Source organism: Lepisma saccharinum, chromosome 22 (genome assembly GCF_977018435.1).
Source record: "Lepisma saccharinum chromosome 22, izLepSacc3.1, whole genome shotgun sequence".
Lineage (NCBI taxonomy): Eukaryota > Metazoa > Arthropoda > Insecta > Zygentoma > Lepismatidae > Lepisma > Lepisma saccharinum.
In genome coordinates, this window is record NC_139250.1 from 6,671,094 (window position 1) to 6,698,629 (window position 27,536).

At 41.5% G+C, this 27,536-nt stretch overlaps 1 protein-coding gene across 2 annotated transcripts in view; it reads right to left on the reverse strand.

Annotated features, from left to right (window-relative positions):
• LOC146004924 (frizzled-5-like) overlaps window positions 1–27,536 on the reverse strand; it is a 194,214-nt gene that overhangs the window by 153,981 nt on the left and 12,697 nt on the right. The window contains exon 1 of one of the 2 annotated variants that reach the window (XM_083143964.1): window positions 10,998–11,181. The exons of the other annotated variant lie outside the window; for it this stretch is intronic. The gene's annotated coding sequence lies outside the window, so the exon portion shown is untranslated. Of the gene's footprint in view, window positions 1–10,997; window positions 11,182–27,536 lie in introns of those variants that run through there. 2 annotated transcript variants of the gene reach the window in all.

A 27,536-nucleotide genomic window follows, 5' to 3' on the forward strand; every position in this document is an offset into this window, starting at 1 on the left:
ATAAAGTGTCTGGTTTTTTGTACAATGATAAAAAATACTCGTTGTGCCATCGACTTTCTCGTATTCGGAAAACAGAACAACATATACTTTTATAGAGTTGTTTTCAAGTTTATCTTTCAAAATATTTAGTACAGATGTTTTCGTTTCGTCCAAGAAACTAAGGATGTCACGGCCTGGTTCTGACTTAATTGAAAAATCCTGGAGTTGGTCGTTGAATGCAGATCTAATTGGTTTGCGTTCATTGGATAATTTAATTTGCTTGGAAGTGGAAGCTTCGGTTCCTGGATCATCGATTTTTCTTTTCAATGTTCCTTGTTCGGTCGATGGTTTGCAAATTTTGAGGTGTTTACTTAAATTTGTAATGCTGATCATCTTTCCGCATCGAGCACAAGACTTAGAAGATGACGAACGATTAATTCTCGAACCTGTTTCGCTACATCTTGCCCTGTGTACCGATAAATTGTTCCTTGAGATTAGCTTCCCACAAGTAACACATTCAGTTTTATCATTTTTACGATTGAAACTGGTGGTGGATGCCATTGCTTTTTCGAAAATCACAGAAATCAAAAAGTCTAGTATATAGCGATACAATTTTCAGGTATGTTATTTATATAGAATTTTTTGAGGTGAAATAGAAAATGCACGATCACGTCAAAATTCAATCTGGTCGAAATTACTATAAAAAACCACGTGAAACACCTTTAAACTTGAAATAATAGATGGTATGTAGCTTCAAAAAAAGTTAAATACCTATTTTTTTTACAAAAAACGAGGAGCGCTGCAACAGGACGTCCGTACTCTTCGGCTGCTCTCACGAGACTGACTGATCTGCAGTGTATGCCGTCTTATATAATAAAAGCGCGGACCGTATTGAAAACATTTGTAATAATTAACCAATCAGAAGACGCCACGTTAGATATGACTCATCACATTACGTCATAACTTGTTGCAATATGTTGTGTAATAGTTTACTCCCTTATAGTTAATACAACAAAAAGCATTAGATATAAGTCATCACAATATTACGTAATAACTTGTTGCAAAAACGTTGTGCAATAGTATACCCTTATAAGTAATACAATTAAGAGGTATTTAATATGAGTCATCACAATGTTAGTTACATGGTTCTAGTTAGGATGATGATTTTTTTTTTTTGGTTTGTTGGATAGAGGTTGAAGAAGACTATTTGTTGTAGTAACCACAGTATTGTTTTTTTTTTTTTTGTGTTTTCTGTTCTCTTACGAGAATTAATATAAGTTGCCATAGAACCCTCCAATTCATGACTTAGGAAAAATCTGTTTGCGGATTCATCACGTACGCCTATACGTGAGTAAAATGTGAATAGAACCTATGTTCGGAAATCCAAAATGGCGACCGGAAGTAGGATTATCTTAGAAACAGTAAGACTTAGGAAAAATCTGTTTGCTGATTCACCACGAACGCCTATATGTAAGTAAAATATGAATAGAACCTATGTTCGGAAATTCAATATAGCGACCGGAAGTGGGGTTATCTTGGAAACGGTAAGACTTAGGAAAAATCTGTTTGGTGATTCATCGTGTACAGTGTAATCAACAGACATGATCGGAAATCCAAAATGGCGACCGGAAGTGGGGTTATCTTGGAAACGGTAAAACTTAGGAAAAATCTGTTTGCTGATTCATCACGTACGCCTATATGTAAGTAAAATATGAATAGAACCTATGCTCGGAAATCCAAAATGGCGACCGGAAGTGGGGTTAGGGGCCAAGAATCTTAAAAAAAATATTATTTGTTTGTTTGTTTGCGTCACAATATAGGCACGCGGGCGCGTGTGTGTGTGGCACATCGTTCCCGAGAGAAAGGTTTACAAAGGTCACAATATACAAACATTTGACCGGGGCTTGGAAAATTACGATAAGGTGCATTCATCCTTCAAGAATAAGAGACTGTATTATTTACTCATCACGTTGTGTCAGCACAATAAATAAGGCGCTGAACATAGAGAGAAAATAAGAGTTTTTGAGGTTTGGTAAACCTCAATTAATAAAAATAAGTTTTTGAGGTTTTGGTGAGCTCCAAATAATCAAAATGAGTTTTTGATGTTTTGGTGCTGTTTTCTACGCTGTGAAACATCGTCAGCGCAATAAATGAGGCGCGGAACGTGGAGAGAAAGTGAGTTTTTGAGGTTTGGCGAGCCCCAGGCGAGCTCCTCACTCAGCTCCTCACAAGAGGGCGTTGAACTGTCTAAACTGGACTACAAACCTCAAGCAAGGTTGCCAGCTTCTTGCTTTAGGTTAGGTTAGACCAAGACAAAAACCTTGGTGATTTTTTCGAGTAAGGTGTTGGCAACACTGCGAGTCCCATTTTCGGTTGCAGAACTCTCAAGCAAGATTGCCAGCTCCTTGCTTTAGGTTAGGTTAGACCAAAAAAAACCTTGGTGATTTTTTCGAGTAAGAAGTTGGCAACACTGCGAGCCCCCTGAGCCCCACTTCCGGTTTGTGAACTCTCAAGCAAAATTGCCAGCTCCTTGCTGTTTTAGGTTAGGTTACACCAAAAAACCTTGGTGATTTTTTCGAATAAGCAGCTGGCAACACTGCGAGCCCCCTGAGCCCCAAAAGAGGTTGCAGAACCCGCCCACTTGGTCTACTAGTTATGTTGGAAACAGTGAGAGTTAGAAAAAATCTGTTTGCGGATTCGTCATGTACGCCTATATGTAAGTAAAATATGAATAGAACCTATGCTTGGAAATCCAAAATGGCGACCGGAAGTGGGGTTATCTTTGAAACGGTAAGACTTAGAAAAAATCTGTTTGCGGATTCGTCACGTACGCCTATATGTAAGTAAAATATGAATAGAACCTATGTTCGGAAATCCAAAATGGCGACCGGAAGTGGGGTTATCTTTGAAACGGTAAAACTTAGGAAAAATCTGTTTGCAGATTCATCACGTACGCCTATATGTAAGTAAAATATGAATAGAACCTATGTTCAGAAATCCAAAATGGCAACCGGAAGTGGGGTTATCTTAGAAACTGTAAGACTTAGGAAAAATCTGTTTGCAGATTCATCAGGTACACCTATACGTAAAAAAAAATATGAATAAAACCAATAGTGTTCGGAAGTCATGCAGGTTTGGACGTGACAACGCAGTTCAATAACATAGGTTAGACCAAGAAAAAAACCTTGGTGATTTTATTTCGAGTAAAATGTTGGCAACACTGCGAGAAAATAAGGCTTATGTCTTACAAGAGCAAACCATTAAGTCGAGCCTCACCGAGCCTCACTTCGAGCCTCACTTTCGGTTGCAGCTCTGTCTTTATGGTTCTACTCTAAAGTAGGTCAAAGCACGTAGAGGCTCTCGTGTAGTTTAGCACAAAAAAAAAAATAAATAGGTTAAATTATATCACGTAAGATCGTGGCATTCGTACCAAGTACGAGTGGGAAAAAAAAGAAAAATAGGAAATTTTACAAAAACATCGCTAAACGCTAAAACATCGACAAAAATTTGTCAAAATATGTCAAAAACTGATTTTCAATTGATAAAAAAAAAGCTACAAATGCATACCTACCAAGTACGAGTAGGAAAAAAATGAGATGCAGTAAAAATTGCACTAAAAAATCGTCAAACGCTAAAACATCGACAAAAAATTTTCAAAATATGTCAAAAAATAATATTCAATTGATAAAAAAAAAGAATACCTACTAAGTACGACTTTGAAACAATCCAATTACACTACTCTAGTACACCCTGGGCTACATTTGGCACACTAGCGATGCTCTGGCGTCTGGACTCACAGCCATTATAATCCTCTGTGGGGCTCGTGTTGCGTTCGTGTGTGTTTGTGATTGTCTTTCATCCATTTTAACCATTTTAACACTTTGTGATTAGCCAAAAGTTTACCTTAGCTAAACCCATTATCTATCTTTGAGGACCCCTTACCTAGTTAAAAACTGAGGCTGTAAAGGGCTATACAGACAACACACAGCCCTACGGAGAATTATTCTAGCCGTGGGTCGAGGCGCCAAAGCCTCGTTGGCCTGCCAGACTACAGGTACCAGTGTGTACTACGTGGAAAAGTGTCAGAAAAGTGAAGTAAAATTAACCAATCAACAAAATCAATGAAATTACCCATAAATCCTGGTCGATTATCGACCTTCTTAGGATTACAGATGTTTTAAACGTAACTCCTTGCAGAGTGATGACAACTGTTGCCGTAAAAAGTTAACATAAAATTTAACAATTTACAAAAGCGGGACCCAACCCCTTTTTTTTATTTAAATTTGGATATTTTATCATGCATAAGCACAGATGATAATAATTATAATCCGTGGCTCGACAGCCCAAGAAGGGCCTTGGCCTATCTCCCGACTGCCAGTCTCCCTCCCACGAGGTGTGGAGATCTTCAACCAATAATTCAGCACGTCGAATCCCCAGCAGTTATAGGAGATATCCGTGACCGGGTTACACTTACTCACTCGTAGCTCCCCAATTTCCTCACGATGGTGGGTTGCCACCGGTCCTATACACAGGCCGAGAACCCAGGCCGTCCCGCAGTCGGAGTCACTGGCGTACGCAGGATTTCTTTTCGGAGGGGGCTTGAATCGTAAAGTTGGATATTACTTAGCTGCGTTCAACAGAGCGGAATACACTATAAAATATTTCATAATTACAGAATGATCAGATCTCTCCAAGCAGCATATGGAAAAGTTAAGTTTTGCGTAAAGTGCGGGAATGAGGGCGTTACAGGTGCAAATGAATCAATACTGGGGGTGAAGCAGGGGTGCGTTCTCTCCCCTCTGCTGCTTACCCTCTTCATCAACGATATCGTGGAGGACATAACGCAGAGGGACACGGATCCACCAACGATATCCGACATAAAGGTACCGCTTCTGTTGTACGCAGACGACCTGGTACTGATTTCGAACACAACAGCAGGTCTACAGAACGGTCTAGACACATTGCGTACATGGATATTGCGGGAAGTGGGCCATGCGAGTAAATATCAAGAAGACCAAATCAATGGTATTTAAGGATGGGTATGTATTTGGTAAGGATGACCAATGGAAATACGGAGGGACAAGTGTCGATAGGGTGAAACAGTACGATTATTTAGGCATGGTGATAACAATGACGGGTAGGTGGGCAAGGCACGTACACAGGAATAAATGTAAAGCAATTTTTGCGTTAGAAAAAACAAGAAAAATAAAATACAAAGTACCAAATATACCAATCAAAATTCTGGAGGGGGTCTACAAGGCCACAGTTAAGGCAACACTGTTCTATAGCATCGAACTATGGGTCTGGGAGGGAGGGGAAACCGTAAACGTCGTACAGTCTAGATTCCTAAAACAAGGGCTAGGTGTAGGGAGGGATATGGCAATATTTGGGGCACTTAGGGAAATGGGAAAATTAAGAGAGGAAGTGGATGCCAAAACGAGGAACATTAAATACTGGGCAAAAGTGATCACCAGGGAGGGGGAAAATTTGAAGAAACTCTGTGTACAATCACAGATAAGGGGGGTAATGGGAGGCAATGGGTAGCAAAAATAAAGGCGGAATTATACGGTATAGGGCTGGGATGGGTGTGGGAAGAGGGAATAGAGGGGAGAATTGATATGCAGATGCTAGGGGCCATACGTGCCAGACTGGAAGACATTAACAAACAGAAAAGTTTGGCAGAATGCGGCACAAACATGTCGTTAACATCAGCGAAAATAGTGGATACGGATCGAGAATGGGTAAGGAGTAACTACGTCGATTTGTGTGGGGCAAAAGAAATGTCCGGATTGGTTTGGTTCAGGCTGGGGAATGAACACAAGTTAAACTAAAACGGGAGGACGGGAGCGTAGAATGCCCGCCCGCTATGCGGCGAAGACGAGACGAAATTTCATATTCTCCTCCAGTGCAAAGAAACAGTGTAAAGGGTTTGACCACTGGTCCGGGAGACCGATCAGCTGTCTTATCATCTCGAACATCCTGTCGTTGGTGCCGGCGCCATTATTCAATGCATCATCTGTTTTTTCCATCGGAGCGACTTCTTCCGGGGGGGGAAGGGGTCAGCTGATTCAGGTCTTCAAAAGGTGGCGTGGATTCAGTATTTACCACTAAGCCCCCGTGTCCTGGAGTTCCTGACGAAATAGCACAAGTACTACAGCGCGGCTGCGCTTCGTTCAACGGGTCTATTTCACCTAATGGGATTTCAATCCCACAAACTACACAATTCCCTGCTTCGCTCATTTTTCCATAAATAATTTTCTCGCTTCTTAATTTCATTAGATATTTAAAACACTCACTATGTCCTGAGGTCGTCAGAAAATAAGTCTGCACTTCAAAAATATATAACGCACTACAGAAAAAACAATACAAACAATTACCTATCAAAAATGCAGAGAGGAGGGCACGACGGGTCCTTTCCTGCTACCTTGTAGAAGCCTAATGAAAATAAAAACGACGCACACACACAAAAAATTGCCACTAAATCTGTATAACATACTTCCTTGAAATATCGCCCTTGCCGACGTTTGCCTACATAATTGCCCTTTACGTTAATCAAATTCGCGCCGAGATAACATAAACACCGAATACTAAATATGGATATCAATAAACATAGCAAAATACGTATAAAACATTTCAACGCTTACTGAAAAAAATATGCACTTGTAAAACTACTACCGTGACACTCCCGATGAAGGCGAAAAAGAAGACCGGTGCCTGTTCGGGATGCCAAATTGTAAAGGGTTTGACCACTCGTCCGGGAGACCGAAGTCCCCAGTTCGAGGTGCCAAACTACTCTACCGCTGGTCAGTAGGTTCAGGGTTCCGCGGCCGCCCGATTGGACGGTCGTCGGTCCTTGGTTCGCGTCTCCGGTTAAGGAAACACGATTCCTACCACCAGCTAACGGTTTAATTCCAGGTTCGTGTCACCGGGTCGGTTATTTGCACCTCCGGCAGTAAGCCACGTCGTGCATAAAGTGGTGCTGTTATTCATTTATAGCAATAATAATAATAATAATTGTTGTAATAATAGAAAACTATAAATCTTCTGGTCAATGGAGACAAGCTATACAGCTTCAAACTCAGGACTAACACCAAAAATATCGACCATACGAGGATATACATCTATACATATATATAAATGAATCAAGAACACCTGTAGGATAACGAATATATACGTGTATTCGGCAAAAATAAACACAACAATGATAATATAACACATTACTTGTACATATCCCCTCGCTCTCATTCCATCATGCACTCACACACACACACACGCTGCAGGGGTGAACACAATATACCATTACGTGATAAAATATCTAACCGCCTCTTTGGTTTATTTCCCGTGTACCTTCGAATTTCAGATTTCTATTAGCCCCTTAGGCTTGCTTTCAATGTAAATACGCGCGGCCAGCACTCTGTCACATATGAGACGCGATTAGCTAGGCGTCATAGTTACCAAAAGTAAATAATAATTGACATTACACTTGTTGAGGCACTATGCAAAAAGAATAAGCATACACTAAATGGATGACAAGAGGAAATTAACTTGATTACAAGTACACGAGTGCTGATAATACAAACGACTGTAATATAAACTAGGATATATTCAAAATGATTAACTCAGCTATACTATTGAGTACCTAGTTTTCTAATACCTATATATATCAAAGAGCGCGGTAAAAATCAAATAATTAATTATATAAATACTCGGCGCGAGAATAGGAAAACAATAACAAATCGTAGATCTTGTACATTTATAGAATTTCAAAGGGTGAGCGAAATAGGTTCTTAATTTTTGAAGATTTATAGTACTTTTGATTTGATTGGCCAAAATAATTAGTAATTGCAGGCAACATTGTTCGATTTCATCTCGCTTTGTGTTATGACGAACCAGTGGCGACGTAGGTGGACAAATGTTCACTCTCACACATAAAGAAATAACTGGAGGATACTATACCGACTCATTGGCGGCGTGGTCCTCGTTGAGGCGTCCCGACGACACTCGTGGCTATGCCAGTCTGTCCTCCTGGCGGGCGAAAACTGTCTCTTCGACTTAGACGTAACATTCATTTTTCTTCCCTTTTTCCATCGCGGCGACGAAGATGGGCGGAAAAAGCACCTCGCTTCCATCTGTCTGCTCGGGGCGTTGCATCCGATCGTGGCTTCAATGGCCGTTCGGGGATACGCAGGGCGTCGGGTCGTCTAAGGGCGGACGTCGTTTCATCTCTCTCTCTTTTCTCTATCTCTTCTCCTTTTCTCGGCGTAACATCCGTCTCACTGTTGTACTGTCGTCTCCCACCTGGGTTGGCAATGCGAGTTGTCGCTGCGGCGTGGCTTTCATCTCAGACGCCGTTATGCAAGCGTCGTGGTGCGGTTCTCTTGACTTAAGGCGTCGTATACTTAAGCAGGCGTCGTGGCTTCTTCTCTTGGCTTCATGGCAGCAGTAATCGGAAACCCGAAGGTCCCGTCCCTCTCGTAGTTTTCAACCGCCCATATTTATTCAATGTCCCTCCTTACAAAAAGGGAAAAACACAACTGGAGCACGTGAAACACGTAATTAACACGGCCTCAATTCCTGGCACTGTCACGGTGATCACACACTCACGGCAATTAACACGACGCGGTCGAAAAGTTAAAACAAAGCAAAGTTCCGTATCTCGCGCAAAGTGACGCGGAGATGGTGTTCGGTCTGAATATGGCGCTAAACCGTGTCGGTCCTCTGGAGTCCAGGGGTATTTAAGGAAAACTTGAAACTTCAAAAATCAACCGCCTCGCAGTTCGTTAGCTTAGAAAAAATGCTGGACGGTGGTCTTTCTTCCAGGCTCGTTGTCTACTTGGGTGGTTGGGGGTGAAGAAAAGAAACAGAGCAGTCCTCACACGTGTTGCGAAAGAACTCCCCCTCGGTCGGCAGCTTGGACGTTGTTCCTATTGCTGGACAAGTAAAAGTCACCCTTAGTGTCAAAAATTCCACAAATCGGTATTGTTTTCCTACCCTCGCCGTCTAGAACCGAAAATCCAAGAAAAGCCAAAAAGCACAACTGGCTACAGAAAGTTGTTAAGAGTATTTACTAAATTCTAAAATATACTCACATAAACTACAAAAAGACTGGTGACAAAAGTAATTGTCACAACAGGGTAGGCAAGACAAAAATATATCAGGGAAATAAATGAAGCTAACACCGAGAATATAATGACAACCGTTATTATGAGGGAGAGACCGAGAGGGGGGGAGGTGGAAATAAGGAATCTGGGAACTTTCCTACACTACGCCTGAGTAAAGAGAGCAAAGAAGCTCAGTGGGGATAGCGAACATGTGTGAAAGGGGGGAGGGGTACTAAATAAATAAATTAATAAATAAATGTGAGAAAATTTAGGAATCACGTAGGTAACATACAAGTGTAGTGAAAGTAATGGAAGTGAAAGACGGTGTTTGTGAACTCCCAATCAGTGTGAATGTGGGAGTAGACTGAGAGGAGGAAGGGTGTATGAAAATTGTACTAAAATTTCTTTCATCCTTGTATGGTATGTCCAGCTGTAAAGGCTCATACTGGAAATAAATTATATTCTACTCTATTCTATTTTTGGCCGAAGGTTTCTGTATGAGTTATTCATCTTCTTTCAGAGTGCACCTTCCACGATACAGTGGTCGGCCAGCATCTGAAAATACGGTTGTGTTTCGCGTACATGGGGATTATATTTTTCTTACGTTTAAACCACATATTAAAGCGGTAATAGAGACCGGCAAGGGCACCTCAAAATAGGCTTCACACAATGTATTTTAAGTTTGCTGAGGAAAATAACACAATTATTTAATGCATTGCAAAAGATTCCAGTTAAAAATAATATTGTGCTTTTCCATTGACCGTATTTTCGATTAATGGCGAAACTTCTAAAGGACCATGTCTGGAAATTTAAATATGCAAGATATGCCAGCAAATGCATTAAAAATTCACGAAATAGGAGGAGAGGAAAAAAAATAACCTAAAAAATGAAGAAATTACAACAAAACGGCAATAAATCCTGAAAAAAATGAAAGCTTATAAAGGCCGAAAATAAAAAATTAAATAATGTTTTCCGGTTCTAACTGAAGGGTTTAATTGATTGATTGATTTGCTTTATTTTACTTCGCTTTTTGTGTCACTTGTGGCTAATTTGCGAAGATGGGGATGAGTGATGATATGATGAAATTGATGAATGAATTTTGAACTTTTTGGGTGCGTCAGCACTGAGGCTATTTAACACCCGTCACACTATACGGGGTCCAGCCCCTTATCATAACAAAAATTAAAGCGTGTCTGAAAACTAAAATTTCCTTGCCTTGGTTAAAAGCTGACGATAAAAAGGGCACTCAGCACAAATAAGGACAAAACACAGAACGACACAGAATTATACTGGACATGGGGCCAGTCGCCAGAGCCTCGTTAGTCTGCAGTCGAGGGTGTACTTCGTGGAAGTGAGGATGACCATTAGGTGCACTACGATTGATTGATTTAGACTGATTTATTTTATTTTACTTCGCGTTTTGTGCCTCTTGGCTAATTTGCGAAGATGGGGATGAGTGATGAAATGATGAAAGTGATGAATGGACATTCGCAAACAACCGTGCCCGAGCGGGATTCGAACCCGGAACCCCTGGCGTAGCAGCGCGATGTGCTAATCACTCAGTCACAGGGTCCGGCATGTGCAGTACGAAATTGATGAATGGACACTCACAAATATCCATGATGTCCAGGCAAGGATTCGAACCCGGGACCTCTAACTGAAGGGAAACGGACTGATAGCGTTGTTTTCAAGGTTCAGAAAAAAATATGATTTCTCATCGATTTTTATTTTTCTCGGTCTGTAATAGTCCTTACTAAAGCGATAGGGATGTTTTCCAGTCCGAATAGATCGTGCAAGAAGCCGGAGTTCGTCTGTGTGTCATCAAAAGCAAGCCAATCAATCAATGCCGGGACGTTATCGCTTCAAAATCCCTATAAATCCACCTTCACAATAAGATACGGAAAAATCCTAACTCACCTTGCAGATTACGGTCGAGGTATCCCTGCTTGCAGCAAAAATTTTCAGCGAAAGAAACACGTTATCGTCCGTACACACTGATATCAGCGCACAGGAACATCCAACGCACCACACTGAAGCGTTAACATTGTCCGCACTTTTTCGCCGACACATGCACTCGTACACACTCGCGCGGGGAGCACCCTCCCCCTCCCCCTTCGAGCTTGAATACGCAATGAAGTCGCTTCTGCCAGGACGAGGATAGGTTCGCCTACCAGCAGCGTCGAAGGTACCTCGCCGACTGAGCGCTCTGCCGGGCAACTTCGGAGCGAGTTTTGCGTCACTGCCTGCGCTCTTGTTATCAGCACGACAGTTCTTTCCTGAACGAAGTTCTCCCTCCTATCTCTCCTCACCCCCTCCCCCCTCTATCCCGCTAACAATTTCACAGCTGGGAAGGAGATTGCGATAAGCGGCAGCAAGTGAACAAGCGCAGCGTCTATGGGAAGAATAGGTATCGTAGCTTGCCTGTTGAACCGCTGCATACGCTCTATGGTTTACGCAGCGGGCCGGTGGTCAAGTCATACGAAAACAACAATGTTTGTCAGCGTGTAGAAATGTTTAAGGCTCGGCTGGACTTTTCACCAACATCAGAACAGCTGCTCTCGAAAACCGCTATAACATTCCAAAATCTGAAAAAAATACATATGCTTATACTCTGTCCCATTTATCCATGGGCGGAGTTTGAACTTTTGCTTGGGGGGGGAAGGGGCAGACTCTGGGAGAAGCATATGATATTATAAACTAGGGGATATTCAATAACCCTCAGGTATTGAATATCCCCTAGTTTATAACGAGTCCGGAGGTCTTCCTACGGAAATAAAAACAACAACTTAAAAGCACTGAGTTTTAGGCATTTTAGATTTGAAAATGTTAAATTTCCTCGCTCAAGTAAACAAATATTAATTAGTATATTGGTTGTCAGTTTTAAAAGAAGCAAAACAGTACGATTATTGCATTTCATTCTTTTTTTATTGATACCATACTCGTATTACTTTAAAAAAGTTACGGTACAATAGTAAGCTTCAGAAATTTTAGAAAAATTAAATTGAAAAGTTCTTTTGATGCCTCAGCAGTAACTGTTGACTCAACACAAAGTCATTTTACGTTTTTCTTTTTTCAAATCGTCTAAGACCCGCTATTGCGGCGCAATTACCGCACATGCCATCATGCCAAAGTCAAGATTTGCGGTATGGCTTCATAACAAAAATGTAGTAACTTAACTTAATCATGTGTTATTTTTTAGTCTTTTTTAAGTTGGGGAGCCAGGCCCCCCTTGCCCCTCCAGAACTCCGCCTATGCATTTATCTCTGAAGCAAGGCAGCAGAAAAAAGGTGGGGTTCGAGTTGGCGAAGAGAAGCAGACTGGGAAGGGGGAGGTAAGTTTACCTTCTCTTGGTAGACAGGACTTATCACTTAGAGAGGCAAAATTTGGGGGAGACCGCTTCCTCTGATCGCCTTGTAATCAAGGGGTAAGGGGTTCGATATCCGGTGGAGGCACATAGCGGTTTCGGTCCCACTTTAAACTGTAGGCCTAGTCCCAATTAATCTTTCTGTGCATAAAGCGGACTTAAACACAAGCAAGCAAGTATTTTGTCCACCCATGAGTCCACCAGAAGGAATTTCTTTGGCGACGCAGTGCCTCCCCGATGGTGTAGTGCAGTAATTCCCAAAGTGTGTGCCGCGGCGCCGTGGGTCTTACAGGGGTGTCGTGAAATGTTCTAATATTTTCACTGAAATGACACTTGTTAGTGTGCACAGCATTTTAGTATTTATTACACATAAAATGTTTCTGAATTTGAAATATTTATTTTTAAACTTAAGGGAGGCAACCTAACCACACTAACTGAGCGTTGAAAGTGCCTACATTGTGACTTGGGCGCCGCGGAAAAATCTTGAAACACTAAGGGGTCCGTGAAACAAAAAAATTTAGGAACCACTGGATGTAACCTCGTCGCTTTGTAATCAAGGGGTCCCCGGCCACATGGCACAGTGGTTCAGATCGCACTTTAAACTGTATGGCCAGTGCCGATTAGCTTTCTGTGCATCAAGTGGCAGTGGCGGTTTCTGCCTATGCGCACAGTCACACATGCACACCCAAATACACCTATAATACGATTAATTTTAATATACATTTCTTGGACGCTGTCTCTTTCAAAATGTACAATGCTCCCACAGCACTGCACCTTCCATTTGCTTCCACGATTTGTAGTAATCGTTAGGCAAACAGGTAGCTTCAACACGATTTAATATAACTGCACGGTTACAAAAACTCCACAAACAACAATTTCATTGACAAAACACAATCTATTTTGACATTTACTTGTTCTTCTGTCATGATCCACTGACGTTTCTACCTGTAGCCAGTCCCTCACCCCCTAATAGTTGTATTGCTTGCATCAAAATTGCTTAACAGGATTGGAATCCATTAGCGAGAATACGGTTTAGTGCACACCCAGAGGTTGAGACCACCAGCCGCCACTGTCAAGTGGACTTAAAACAACAGCAATTATTTGGAGACACCGCTGATCATGACAGTACTCAGAGAAACGTGTGTTTTCAAGTACTTGAAATGGAAACGTGAACGAGACAGGGATTTTCGTTCACGAGACGAGACGAGACCATTGATAAATACCTGCCGAAGCCAGCGTTTTGATGGAAATACCATACTTTAATGCGCAAATACTAACAAGATGGGGCAAGGAGGGGTGATGGAGTACCCATTGAAAGGCAATTGAGATACGAGAAAAGGATGCAATCGCCGTCTGAAAGGACTGGCTGTGGGGACGTCAACCGGGATGATATTCGAGCTGAGAGAATACAATGCGGCTATCTAAAAGGCTTTCACTTCTCTTTCACGGGAGTCATAAATCACCCTCGCCAGTTCATAAATCACCCGCCGAGTTAACGCAGATAGAGGGCGGCCGGCAATTTGACTCAGTCGAGGGGAATTCCCCTCGGAACAAGGGATAAGTGGGAAATTCCCTCGTACGAAAGGGATAAAAGGGAATTTTCATTCAAGATGTGGGATGAAAAGGGAAATTTCCTTCCAAGTTTCTAAAAAGGTAAAATGCAGTTGTGATTTCTGTGGGCAACCTAAATAGACACTATGTGCCCAAAATATGAAATGCAAGTTTCTCATAACCGAAATCCAACCGTATTATTCTGTCATTTGGCCTAAGGCTTTCCCCACGGCGTAGTGGCATCGTCGTCAACTTTCAATCAAGGGCTCTACGGTTCGATTGGCGGTGGAGGCACGTGATGATTCCGATCACACTTTAAACTGTACAGGGTGAGTCATAGGTAGGTCTCGGAAGTTGAGGAAAAATCCTTTTTTCCTAGTGTCCGAAGACGAGGCCCAACATAATATATGTTCATTTTGGGTCATTGTAGGCCAGAAAAAGGTGGGTTTTATTTGTCCCTTTTTTACCCTTTTCGGCGTTTTTTGGCTTATAGGTCCTTTTTTAGCCTTTTTTTTTGCAACTTCATCTTCATTCGACTACGTTTTTACTGCCCATTCTCAATTCGAATCATCATCAGTTCATCACCTCTTAAACATCCTTTCTGTAGTAAAGAAATATATATATACTCGCGTACTTTCGACGTGGCCTTTGGCCACGTCTTGTACGCTCGCATGCTTGACCTTCGGCCACGTTGTGGGCGCAATCATCTTATAGATGGGGTTCTTCATAGATCTTAATGACTTTGAAAATGTCTGCATGTTGTATTGGATGATGGGGAACATATGTATAAGTTTGAAAAGTTTAGAAAGTAGCTTTATGTGTGTATGGACTCTAATAAGGTACAAATATTCAAACTATTTTTGTCTATTTTCTTAATAATGAACTGAGTAAATAATAACCGTTTCAAGATAAGTAGTTGGATGTTTTGCATCAACGAATTGAATAGCGACTAAATTGAAAATGCAATATTTACGTATTTTGTTATTTTCACATTTTTGAAAGTAATTGGATAATAACTGTTTTCCGTCATTCCCCTAAAATGCCTACCTTGCCTCTGTAATAAATTCTGATGCTCGCATGTTGAAATTCGAAGAGTCTAGCATAATTCCCTTACAGTAGTTTTCGGGGTGAAAATAAACATTCTTTAAGTTCCCTAGCAACGTCCGTTTCCATGGACAACAACAGGCACGGCAAGCTCTCTAAGGAATTGCATGTCATTATACCCCCCTAAACATTTAGTTAAAACAAGCACGATGTAGATATTTACGCATTGAGTATAACAATATATACGTAATTGTATCTGGGCTGAAACTCCTTATTATGTAGATGTCACCCTTGTTTCAGGCACCTTTTCAAAACCACGAGTTCATTCATCTGTGTGCTAATAATCTGTGAGAAATATAATGTAACTAGACAATTAAGAATTGAAGGAAACAATGTGTGCAAAAAAAATGCTCGTGGCAACGGTTGCTAAGGACGTGAGAAAAGGTCATTTTCACCCTTAAGGAAGGGCCGATTGAGAGATTTTTTAATTTTCTCGGCCTTTTGGAACGATTTCATGGGGGGTCGTAATCGGGCATTTTTCGCCTCCGGGGCTTCCTTCATGGAGAACATTTATGTCAGTGAGTCAGTGAGTGAGTGGTGGGATTGGGGCTTTATATATATTGGATTTGAACCATCCCTGAAACGAGAGAAAAACATTTTTGGACGACTGAAGCAGGAACGGTAAAAGGTCCTTTAACCGTAACTTGTCTGGAAGGTCGCGCTGGAGATGACTATTGTGATATACTGCAATGCCAACCGAGGTAAGGTTTCCCAAGACCTATTTCTGTAACCCTAGTGTGGTTAGGCCAAATATGATTCTTCAAATATGATTTTTCAAATTATGTTAATCTAAGAAAATATATAATGTCTGAAAGAAGATGCATTTCATTCATATAGTTTTTTTCACACTGTATTTTCCATACCACCAGAATTTTGTATTTTTTTTATTCATTAAATATGTAATTAAAGCTGAAGTTATTAATTAATTTGGATCACATTTATACGTCCTTTTTTCCCGATACTAGGTCCTTTTTTTTTATATTCTTTTTATAGGTTTTTTTTTGTTAATTTATGGGTCTTCAACTTCCAAGCCCTAGTCATAGGTTTTCATACAAATGGTGAAAACGGGGACTAATTTTTATTTTTCCTTTTCAGGCAGGTGAACCAATGAAAAGAGATGCCACTAACGAAGGAAGGACGGATTGACATCATTCTGTTGGCTGGGAGTGGCACCACCCGTCATGTAGCACGTACATTCAATGCAACCCACAGAACGCAGATAACCCATGACACCGTGGCCAAACTTATCGAGAAATTCAGAAGAACAGGTTCCGTCGCCGACGAAAGCAGGCCTGGAAGACAAAAGACAGCAACAGATGAAAGGGGGGTAACGCAGGTACCACGGTGTCATGTGTTATCTGTGTTCTGTGGGTTTCATTGAATGTACGTGCTACATGACATGTGGTATCACCTGTCTGAAAAGGAAAACTAAACATTAGTCCCCGTTTTCACCATTTGTATGGAGACTTATGACTCACCCTGTAGATCCAGTCCCGTAAAGTAAGTGTATTTTTATACATAAACAGACACACTTGACAATTTACCAACCTTTCCTAACACCTCACACACTTTTGATTGTTTTCTGAGTACACTTTTTGTTTAAAGAAAAATGGCACACACGACTTCATGGTAGTCTTAAAGCCTATATATTTTTTCAATACAGGGTGATTCACAATTTCCTCCGGGGTTAATAACGTTTATAGTACAAGAACTATAATACTATGCAGCAAAAGGTGCAGATGAGTATATAAAGAATCTCTCAAAGTTTGCACTCGTAATAGGCCCCATCAGGTAATTGTAAATTTAGCCGATAGATGGCAGTATAACGCAGTTAACCCAAACATGGTCTGCACTGGTCAACACAAAGCGTTCTTATAATTCTCTAAATGCCAAATATCGAACATAAGCATCTACAGACAAGACGATTCCTGCATGGTACAATAAGTTGATATGTTGGGATTGGGACGTGTGTGGCAGGAACTTGATTTCAGGATTCATGTCTGTCGCGTCACCAGGGGTGGACTATCGAGTATGTACCAAACTTGGGAGAGATTATTTATGTACTGATATGCACTTTTTGCTGTATGTGCCATGATTTTTGTACTATAAACGTTCGAAACCCTGGAAGGGAATTATGAATCACCCTGTATATATTTCAACCAGTAGAAGCAGCTATATTTATGTTTCAGCAAGCAAGAGGGATTTTTCTGAAATGGGATATTTTCGGAGGGAAATGTTTCGGAAAGAATCTACCAACACTGATTTGATTCGGTGGCTTGAAAGATGTTTTCGGGAGCGTGTGCGAAGAATCCTGATGGGGTCCCCATTCTTTGTCCCACACCATCGCCCGCCTGTTATGAATATGGACGGCCCTATTCAAGCACCGTTACCCTCTCTATTAATCAAATCAGCAAGCCTTAGCCGTGGAACCAAAATGGTGTCCTAATGTACTCGGTCTCTAACGTTACATTCTCGCCCCCCACGCGGGAGCTCCATTTGCGATTCCTCCCATAATGCACTTCGCCACCCTCGGATGGGAATGTGGCATTCGGGCCCTTTCGGGAACTATTTGCTTCATTGCCCAGTGCGAGCAAGACAATTATGGACTTATTATTTCTTAATGACCAGCCGCTACTTCCATTTGTAGCGTGCTGTGTGCGGTAATAGCCTTTTTTCCCACGTGCTTACACAATGGCGGATTAAGATGGCGGATGACCTATTTTTTGCCGTCACCCACTAGGTTCATTTATTTATTTAGTTTTACCACGTCTTGGTTAACCGCGACGTCGAGACTGGGAAATAAAAACAAATAGCCGACCTTTGTGGAGGAGTGGTTATGGCATCACGCCACGATGCAAGGGGTCCCGGGTTCGAATCCCGGTATGAATGCTCCTTGTGAGTTTCCTTTCGTCCGTTTTATCATATCAGCACTTATCCTCTTCTTGTTGGGAAACCTGATGGTAAGGGGCATGTAGGAAGGCGAAGCTGAACATGGAGGGATAACGTTGAGCTGGACCTAAAGGAAATCGGTAAGGGTGGAAGAGATTGGATTGATTTTGCCCAGGATAGGGACAGATGGAAGGATTGTGTTGCCGCAGCAATAAACCTTCGGGTTTAAGAAGGCTGGAGAGTTAGTTAATCACTTATCCTCATCTTCACCATTAGCCAAATGTGTCAGAATGCGAAGTAAAAGAAAGCAAATTAAATAATCAGTCAATTATTTTTAATTCTATTTTGGTTACTTAATGTTGCATTAACGTTGAGATGAACACAGCCTGTTATTTGTGAGTGTCTCTTTATATTTCATCTAATCATCAATCATTCTCGTCGCCGTGATTGCTAAAATTGGCAGAAAAGCAACGCTAAATAAGAGTACACTCCAAATATAGATACTGTATGTATACAACAGCGAAAGCAAAACACGTGAAGATTCAGGTGCATGGAATAGGGTTTCTCAAACTATGGTACGCGTACCAGTACTGGCAGAGGTGCTTTCGGACACTGTTACGCGAGCTTTTCCTATTTAAAAAAGTGGCACTTTCCATTGAATCACCCTGTACAATGCGTAAGTGTTTGGGAGGGGAGAGATATATATAGAGAGAAGGCATGTTGGATATGTATGTGTATGTATGTTTTACATGATGACCTCTTGGCAAAGCTCTACGATGCCCTGGATCCCAGGTTCGAATCCCGGCAGGGGCACCATTAATGGCAGAAAACAACTAAACAACAATCCATCAAACAATGCATAATATGATTATTTTACCTTATGCAATTGGAGAATTATCTCCTTTGAAAGTCAGTATATAAATATAAATATAATATAATACTTGACCCAGCTTTCAGAAAAAAGGACATTGTGCATAAGGTAGGTTCATGCCGGCTCTCGTGACGGAGTGGTTAGCATATCGCGCTACGACGCCAGGGGTTCTGGGTTCGAATCCTGGCCTGGGCATCGATGTTTGGGAGTGTCCATTCATCAATTTCATCATATCATCTCATCCCCATCTTCGCAAATTAGCCGAAAGTGGCACAAGAAGCGAAGTAAAAGAAAGCAATAAGGTAGATTCACAGTAGATGAAGCAAGACTATACGCCCTTCCTTACGAAACTCTATGGCACACCACCGATAGAAGGAATTATGAAGGTGACCCTTTTCCAAAGTACTCAAACAACATCCCCTCATCCTCGTGGTGCACCCTGAAAACTGCATCCATGAAGATGAACAAGGCTCTGACGCCTAAACCCACATCCATATGATTCTCACTCATCCTCATCGTCGCGATTAGTCAAGAGTGGCAGAAAAACCAAACACATTAAAGCATATCCACTGAATGAACCTGTACACTCAAAATCGAATGAAACGCCCCCCCTTACGGTTATGCAACCCGGAATTTTATATCATCTAGTTTCGCCAGGAATATCAGCTCGCGAGAAGCGTAGTGTTTCCAACTCTTGAATCTAGCCACAGATTCACGCGACCGGGTGGAGATCTTGCTTTCCTCTTGATTTCATTTTAACGGACAAGAAGTTTATTTTGAGAATGTCTCTGGTAATAATAACAAGTGTTATTAACATTTATGCTTGAGTTTTTTATTATTCTTTTACCACTTCCGAACGAATATGTGAAGATTCTTTTTTTTCATCTTGCAATAACGTTTTCGGCATTTTTCCTTCAGAGTTATTCTTTTTGTTTTTAAATTTTTGGCGACATCTGATTTGGAAAAAGTTCCACGAAGTTTGTTTTAAGTGTAAATGCATCTGGACATACAGTGTAGAGTGGGATTCGAACAACAAATATGAGCTTCCGTCGCGAATCGAACCAGCGCTCCTTTCATTATGTTTTCTTTCCACGTTTATTAAAATTTGCTTCCTTCAGTCTACTTCCGATTGTGGTATATTTCAATTCGTATTCCCGTTTTTTTTTTCATTTGCATTTTTCGAGCAGTGATAACTTTCTCTCTTAATCTGGTTATTCGAATACTTTTATACTTAATTTTTTTTTCCTTTTCTCGATTTTCCCTTCGCACTCATTACAGATTTTGGTATCGCGCTTTTCCATATTTTCAGTAATTTAATTCTTTGATTATTTTTAATTTGCCCTTAGTCCGAATCAAGAAAATATGTTGGGAAATGTTTCCCGTGTAAATCTTATTGTATGGTGGTGTAAAATTGATGCCAGCTTTGTCTTGCGATAAGGGTTTTGAAAGTGCAAGGGTCTCATTTATTAACCATGGTGGGAAGGGGAGGGGGCGGAGGGGTGCCAGAAACCTTCCAGTCGGAATATGCCTGAAACGAAAAGTATAGATCGACCAAAACGAAAAAAATCCTTGGGACGAAAAGTACCCGCGCAGATCTCCCTTCTTCCCTTCAGTTCGGGCCATAAGGAAGCATGGTCCACTCTCCCCCGCCCCTCCTCGCGGGAGTACGGTGCACAGGAGTCGTGGGTCTGCGCAGGTTGTTTTGCTTGTGGTTCCACTCTTCCATCAGCAGGTGCGTGCTGAGAAGGCTATGCTGTCTGCGAGTGAGGGGGAGGGGGTGACGAGCAACACTGCCACAGCGAGTCGCTGTAAATGATTTCATTGTCTGTGCTGGGTGAAACCGGTTCTTGGTGCTCCTACACTTTTCCGATACATTTCTGCCAGCCTTTCTAGCGAAGCGAGGTCATGTGTTCCAGATTCGAACTCTGGTCAGGCATGAATGTATCACTGAGTTTGTCCCGTCACAATTTTATAAATCGATAATTCATCCGTATTATCGCGATTAACTCAAGAGGCAGAAGAGTGATGTAAAATAACCGAAATAGAAATTGATGCATTTGTGCCTGGTGCTAGTGTAACGACGAAGTTAACTCTTTATAAATGATGCAATAGGTAGCCCTTGCGCTCAAATACACTTATACCTTGCCACAAAAAAAATCTAACTTATCGCTGATCTCTTACTACATTTGGAATACAGCCATGAGCAATGAAAAGCAATGCAATTACGTTGTGAATGTTTCAGATCCTATAGTCTTTCTTTTTCTCGTAGCGGGGGCGGGGGTTCATTCATTACAAATATCTAGGAATGGATTTAGCAGCAATCCGTGATATATTTAAATATCATAACATGCTGCGTAGCCAGGGTTCTTGGGTCCTAGCCTCTGATAATGAGTTTTTCTTTTTCGTTGTTTCTTCAATCTTCATCAATTTCCCTGAAGCATCATTCATCCTCTGTCGCCATTGGCTATATGTAAAAGTTGACATAAAATTAGTAAATTTTGAAAAGAAAACACAAGGATCTGCTTTTCTCATAGCTCGCCAAACATGCACATTTCTGTATTTTATGCTTTCAGCGCTATCATTATTCTTGGCAGGCAATGGAATTGAAGCAACTCTCACAACTAACGTAAACTACATATCACTCAGGCATGACAATTCTCGCGGGCAAAGTGGATTTTTTGGCACATGGTAGCGCAATATCTATCTTCTGGCCTAGATTTAAATCCGTACTTTTTATTCCAGTTGAGTGATTGACTCACAATTTTGCCATTGAAGATTTGGGTTGTATTTGGGTTATACGTATTGTGTTTTTGGTGCGCTAGGAAAAAGCAATCCCAAAGGTTTGCACTGAACAGAAAATTGTGTGCTTTTCCTCTCTCTCTCTCTCTCTCTCTCTCTCTCTCTCTCTCTCTCTTCCAACTCCGTCCCTCTCTCTCACCCCAAGTCCCCACTATTTAGGTAAACTGTTGTTAGAAACATATTTTCCGAAGAATATCCGCATTGAAAATAATATTCCCCAATTGTTTTGATAGGGCATTTCTATTGCTCCGAACGAATTATCTCCGTAAGAGGACTAGGGCCTCCCCTACGGCGCAATCGTAGAGTCGTCACCTTTAATCAAGGGGTCCCGGGTTCGATACCCGGTGGAGGAACATAGTGGTTCGGAACCCACTATAAACTGTAGGTCCAGTCCCAATTAGCCTTTCTGTGCATAAAGTGGACTTAGAAAAACAACAATTCAATTCAATTCAATTGAATTATCTTATCAATATTTTTAAATCTGCATGCACCTGCTTAATTTAATAGATGCAGTAACTTCACGGTTGCCTTTTGCCACCACGCTTTGGCTTTAATTCGAGCCCCGGTGGGTGCTTCGTTTGAGATCCTGCAGCAGTTTTACTCGTATCTATGCCTTGAGCATGCCACTTGCAACGGAACCTATAAAATGAAACTTTCTGCACCGGAATGGGCGTGAAACTCTACATGCACCAATGATAAGGTGTTTTCAAGAGGCATGTGCCACGTGCAGCATGTCCCTTCGGTCCGAATGTTCCTTTACGATATCATTTCATCATGCCTTACTTTCGGAATTTACAAGAGAGAAGATAGTCAGCATGTTCTTGTGCGGCGGATGTGCTGCACTACATGCTACGACCCTTGGTGTGGACGATTCATGCGTCAGGCGTTGGATTCGGTGTTACGAGGAAGAAGGTGACCAAGGAATGAAGTGAAGACCCAACAAAGGCCGGCCGTGGAAGGCAACCAGGGAAGAAGATGCAGGCATCATTGAGATGAGCGAGGGCAATCCCTTCATGGCTACAACGAAGATTCGCCAAGAGTTGAAACTGGGGTGCCATGCTGCAACAGTTCGGCACTGTCGAGCGGCAAAGAATGAAGCAATGACGCATTTCCATCACGAAGCACGGATCAGTTTTCTTTACAATATTTACCAGCTCATCAAGAATTTTGGCAGAACGTAATTTTGAGCGACAAAAAAGTATTTTCGTCTGACGAAAATGGTCAGGTTTATGTTTGGAGGCGCAACAAAACTCGCTACTGCCCCGAGAACATTTCTACCCATTCTAGGAGTGGCAGGATATCCGTGGCGGTGTGGGGATGGATCAGTTCGTCTGGAGTAGGTGGATTGGTGGAAGTGTCCTCGAGAATGAATTCGCAGGAATACATCGCAGTGCTGGAAAACCACACGCTTCTCAGCGTGCGAGAGAGACACCTTGAAGATGAGATTTCGCACGTGACTTTCGATCAAGACAACAGGAGCGTCCATACATCGAAAGCGAACACCAACTGGTTTAATCAGCACCCAGGAATTTCAAGAGTAGATTGGCCAGCGAAGTCTCCCAATCGAAAACATTTTCACGTGTTTGATGTTTGGGAGAGTTTAAGGAGAAGACCAAACATCTGCTCGTGGAATCCTTGCCTCGTCGACTAGATGCAGTACTTGAATCCAACGGCGGGTGGACACAGTATTGAAACCCCGCACGGTTTAACCGATGTTCTTTGCTACATCCCAGAACAAAACTAATTACACACATCTCCATATGCAACTTATGTTTCGAATTCTTTTTTATTGATACCTTGGTGCTCATGGTTACTTTTTCACACACCTGCACCATTATATTATATTCTATAATATTAATATTCACATTATTGACAGATATGATTCACATAAAATTCATATGCGCAGCACACATGCACCCATCCCTAACACTTAACTATTAGTTACATTACACCTATCACGTTCTCACAGTTCTAAATCAGTGGTGCCCAGGGGGAGGGGCATTATGGCACAGACTGTGATGGAAATTTGACTGAGTAAACAGGGAACAAGTTTAATTACGTTATCAATTAGCCATTGCTGTTATACAAATAGTAATTTGTAGATTGTCAGGGGAATTGTTACGGGTAATAAGTAATATTGGTGGGGGGGGGGCGATATACAACTCTTACATATTAGGCCTTAGATTGATAGGGACATTATGGTGGGCGATTAATGAAGTTAGTGGGATTTTCAGGTAGCTGGATTGATAATTATTTTGGGGGCAGGGAATCCCAACTCTTGTGTATTACTATTACGTCTTAGATTGCTTTTTTGGAGGGAGCAATATCAACAGGAAGTCTAAAATTGGCTTGGAAATTTGGTTGGGAAGATTGAGTATTAAATTTGAGGTGGAGGAGAGGTGAATAAAGTTTTGATAAAGTGTTATGTCTTAGATTGTGAAGGGACTCGAACCCGGAACATTCGGTGTCTGGATCGTTAGTCCATCACTAACTGCGCTTGGCCGCAGAGAAGGTTCTCTTTGGTGGCCAAGCGCGTTAAATAGTCCACTTCCGATACCACGAAATTTCCGGGTTCGAGTCACGGCTTCAGTATTGGTATCATGGTGTCAATTTAATCTAATCGTCACTCATCCTCATTAGCCGAAAGTGGCAGAAGAGCGACTTAAAATAACAAGAGGTACAAAAACAACTTTAACCCTCTAGTAATTTCTGATCAATAGATGCGTATTAGCTTTGATTGTTGACTCTTTAATGATAAGCTTACGATTATTATTGTTAATATGGATTGCCATCCATCAAGGACGGACCAATCGATCATTTAATTCATGACTTTTTTTGGTATTTGTTGTCCCTTCGGATCAGCTTCGAAACCTAAGGAAATGATTAGATGTCTGTGTGAAGTTAGTGACAATGGTTCTTTAATTTTCCGTCGCTCTTTCAGCCGGCGCGGGAACCACCTTTATGGCAGTGATCCTCTGTTGCCGCGTTTACCTACGAAGGAACTCGTGGCCAAACAACGAATTAGGTCTACCGCTTGGGCAAGAAGCGGCAACTTCACAAAGCCCTCTTCTCCGAAGCAGCCAGCCGGGAAACAGAATTTTGTCAAAATAACCCTTCTGCTCTGTGAATGAACACCGGTTCTAACAGCGTTTCTATACTTAATTGGACATTATCCATTGTTTTTCTTTTTGATTGACTATATATTCTATCTATATATTTCGAGACATATCAAGAGATCACCTCTTCTCTCATCTTCAGGCGATCAATTTTTGCTATGTCTGTAGTGTGATTGGAACTATGACAGTCCGTGATTTTTTCCAAATCCGGTCCGCTAAGCAACCAGTCTTAGATGCCCATTCGAAATCGACAGCTATAGAGCAAAATATGTTTGAAGTGAAGAGTCTTATTGAATGAAACATAGCTCGACTCACCCTCACATTTGAATTTTTTTAGATAACTTGCTTGCACTTCGTATAGAAAGCACCACGAGACTGAAAATTCACACTATTTGTCATGGCAAATAGACCTTATTCCAGCTTCGCTGAAAGTTCGATGTAGTTGTCAGTCATTAAGTTCAACGCTCTCTGCGCGTGTGTTGTGATGAGTTACCGTGTTCCAATTTTGTTTTAATTCCATTTCATGCTCAAAAAGGCTACCCGAAGTGGGACCTACAGTTGAAAGTGGGATCCGAACCACTAGGCAGTTGTGTCTCCACCAGGAATCGAACCTGGGACTCCGTGATTATAGGGGGTTAACTCGTTCATGGCTTTACAGTTTCGTGAATTCAAGGAAGCCAAGGTGAGAAAAATGTGAAGAAATATCTTCTACACGGAGCTAACTGTGTGTATGTATGTAAAACTTTCTAGCACATCCATTTTCCTACCTTCATTTTATCATCGTTACGTTGAATTTTGCACCAGTGATTTTTCACTACGTTCTAGGTCACGTCACTTTGAGTCGTAAAGTATTGTCTGTAATTCAGTTTTAGTATAGTTTGTAGCCTCTCACCCAAAAATTTTTAAGGTGGGAGAAGGGAGGGGGGAAAATAGTGCGAGTTCAATTGAGAATACGAAAATAGAGCGGAATGATTATATTGCTACAATATCTTCAGGAAAGTGAAGCGTAAAATTGAATTCTGCCTCTGAGTGAGTCCATGATATTGTTTATGTTTGAAGGTAATATATTAAACATGACTATCAGCATAACCGGACGCATATAATGAGATGATTTAATAGTGTTACCATACTAAAGGTGTGGAGTGCGGCCTGTTGCCTCGTTCGTTACGGAATTCCACATGTAAAAATTGATCAGCTCTTATTGCTAGTAACCATTATAGGCTTAGACCAAATTCTGGCGTTTATATTTCAATTCACTTCCTCAACAAATCCTTTCTCGATTGACTAGATTTTAAGCGGAGCGTCATTCAGTTGTTTGTGAGTGTTCTTTATGCAGAAGCAACAGCAGCTCGCTCGCACCCACAGTGCCCCGCCCACTCGACGAGACGCGTGGTCTGTGCAGTGCAGAACAATGACAGTGTTGCCTCTCTATTCGATCTTTGTATTCTCTTTTGCCTGCCACTACACACACATTTCAGACAATTCTTCCCATACAACAAATGGAAAAGCAATCAGGCAACTGTTAAATGGCTCTTTTCTAGATTTTCTATTAACACTTTCCACGGCCAAGATATGTTAACTTGGTTCTGTTTCGTATTCCCACAATTTGGCTTCGTGCAGTAGGGCTTTATATTGCAAGCTAAAAAAAACAACGTAGGCAGGTATTTTAACATTTTAATTTTCATCCGTTTCATGATTGTGTGAAAGAATATGGTGGAAAAATACACTACTTGAGACAATATCACTAATAATAATTGGCCGCCGCTGTGCCCGAGCGTGGTAAGCCGTCGGCTTTTGATCTCGCTGCCGAAATTCCCGGGTTCGAGTCCCGGCCTGGGTATGATTGTTTATGAGTGTTCCTTCATGAATTTTATCATACACTAATCCTCATCGTTGCGACTAGCCAAAAGTAAAGTAAAAAAAGAGAAAGATATTAGTAATAATAAAAATATGAATCTAGCCCCCCATGGTTCCTTTATGACTGTCCTTTTATCAATTTCATCGAGTCATCATTCATCCTCATTGTTGCGATTAGCCAATAAATGGTAGAGAAGCTGCGAAAAATAAGATGTAAAATAATAACAGAATTTTCTCCACAGAAGGAAAAATAAATGCTCCAGAAAACATGCAATACAGTAAAAGAGTGTCCTGTAATGTGAGTCTGTAAACCAAATGTAAATCACGAATGAAGAAGTTACGTGAAGGTTTCGTCTTCTACGAAGCAATACAGGCTTGGATGGCGTAGTGGTAGCGTCGTCGCCTTGTAATCAAGGGGTCCCGGTGGAGGCACAAAGTGGTTCGGATCCCACTTTAAACTGTAGGTCCAGTCCCGATTAGTCATACTGTTCATTGTGGACTTAAAAACACCAAATCAACAGCCAACCTACCAATACGGGGTTGGAAACACTACGGTTATAGGTTTGGAAACATTGCTCCTCTCGGGAACTACTCTACCAGGCGAAACTAGACGATATAAAATACCGGGTTGCATAGCCGTAAGGGAGGCGTTTCTTTCGAATTCCTCTGTACAAAGCTCGCAAGCCAATGCGAAACGGAAAACCCGGGCTGGCAACACTGCTGGCAGACCAACCATGTTTATACGCAACCTCGATTTTCTCACCTGGTCATTTTTCACCTCCCCTCCCTCCATATATTTATCCCCTCCTAGCCCCCCCCCCCCGCCTCCCGCACAGCGCCGGGCTTTTGTGTTAAATTTGGACTCTATCTTAAACTAAGCGTTGATACTTTTATCGAACGTTACA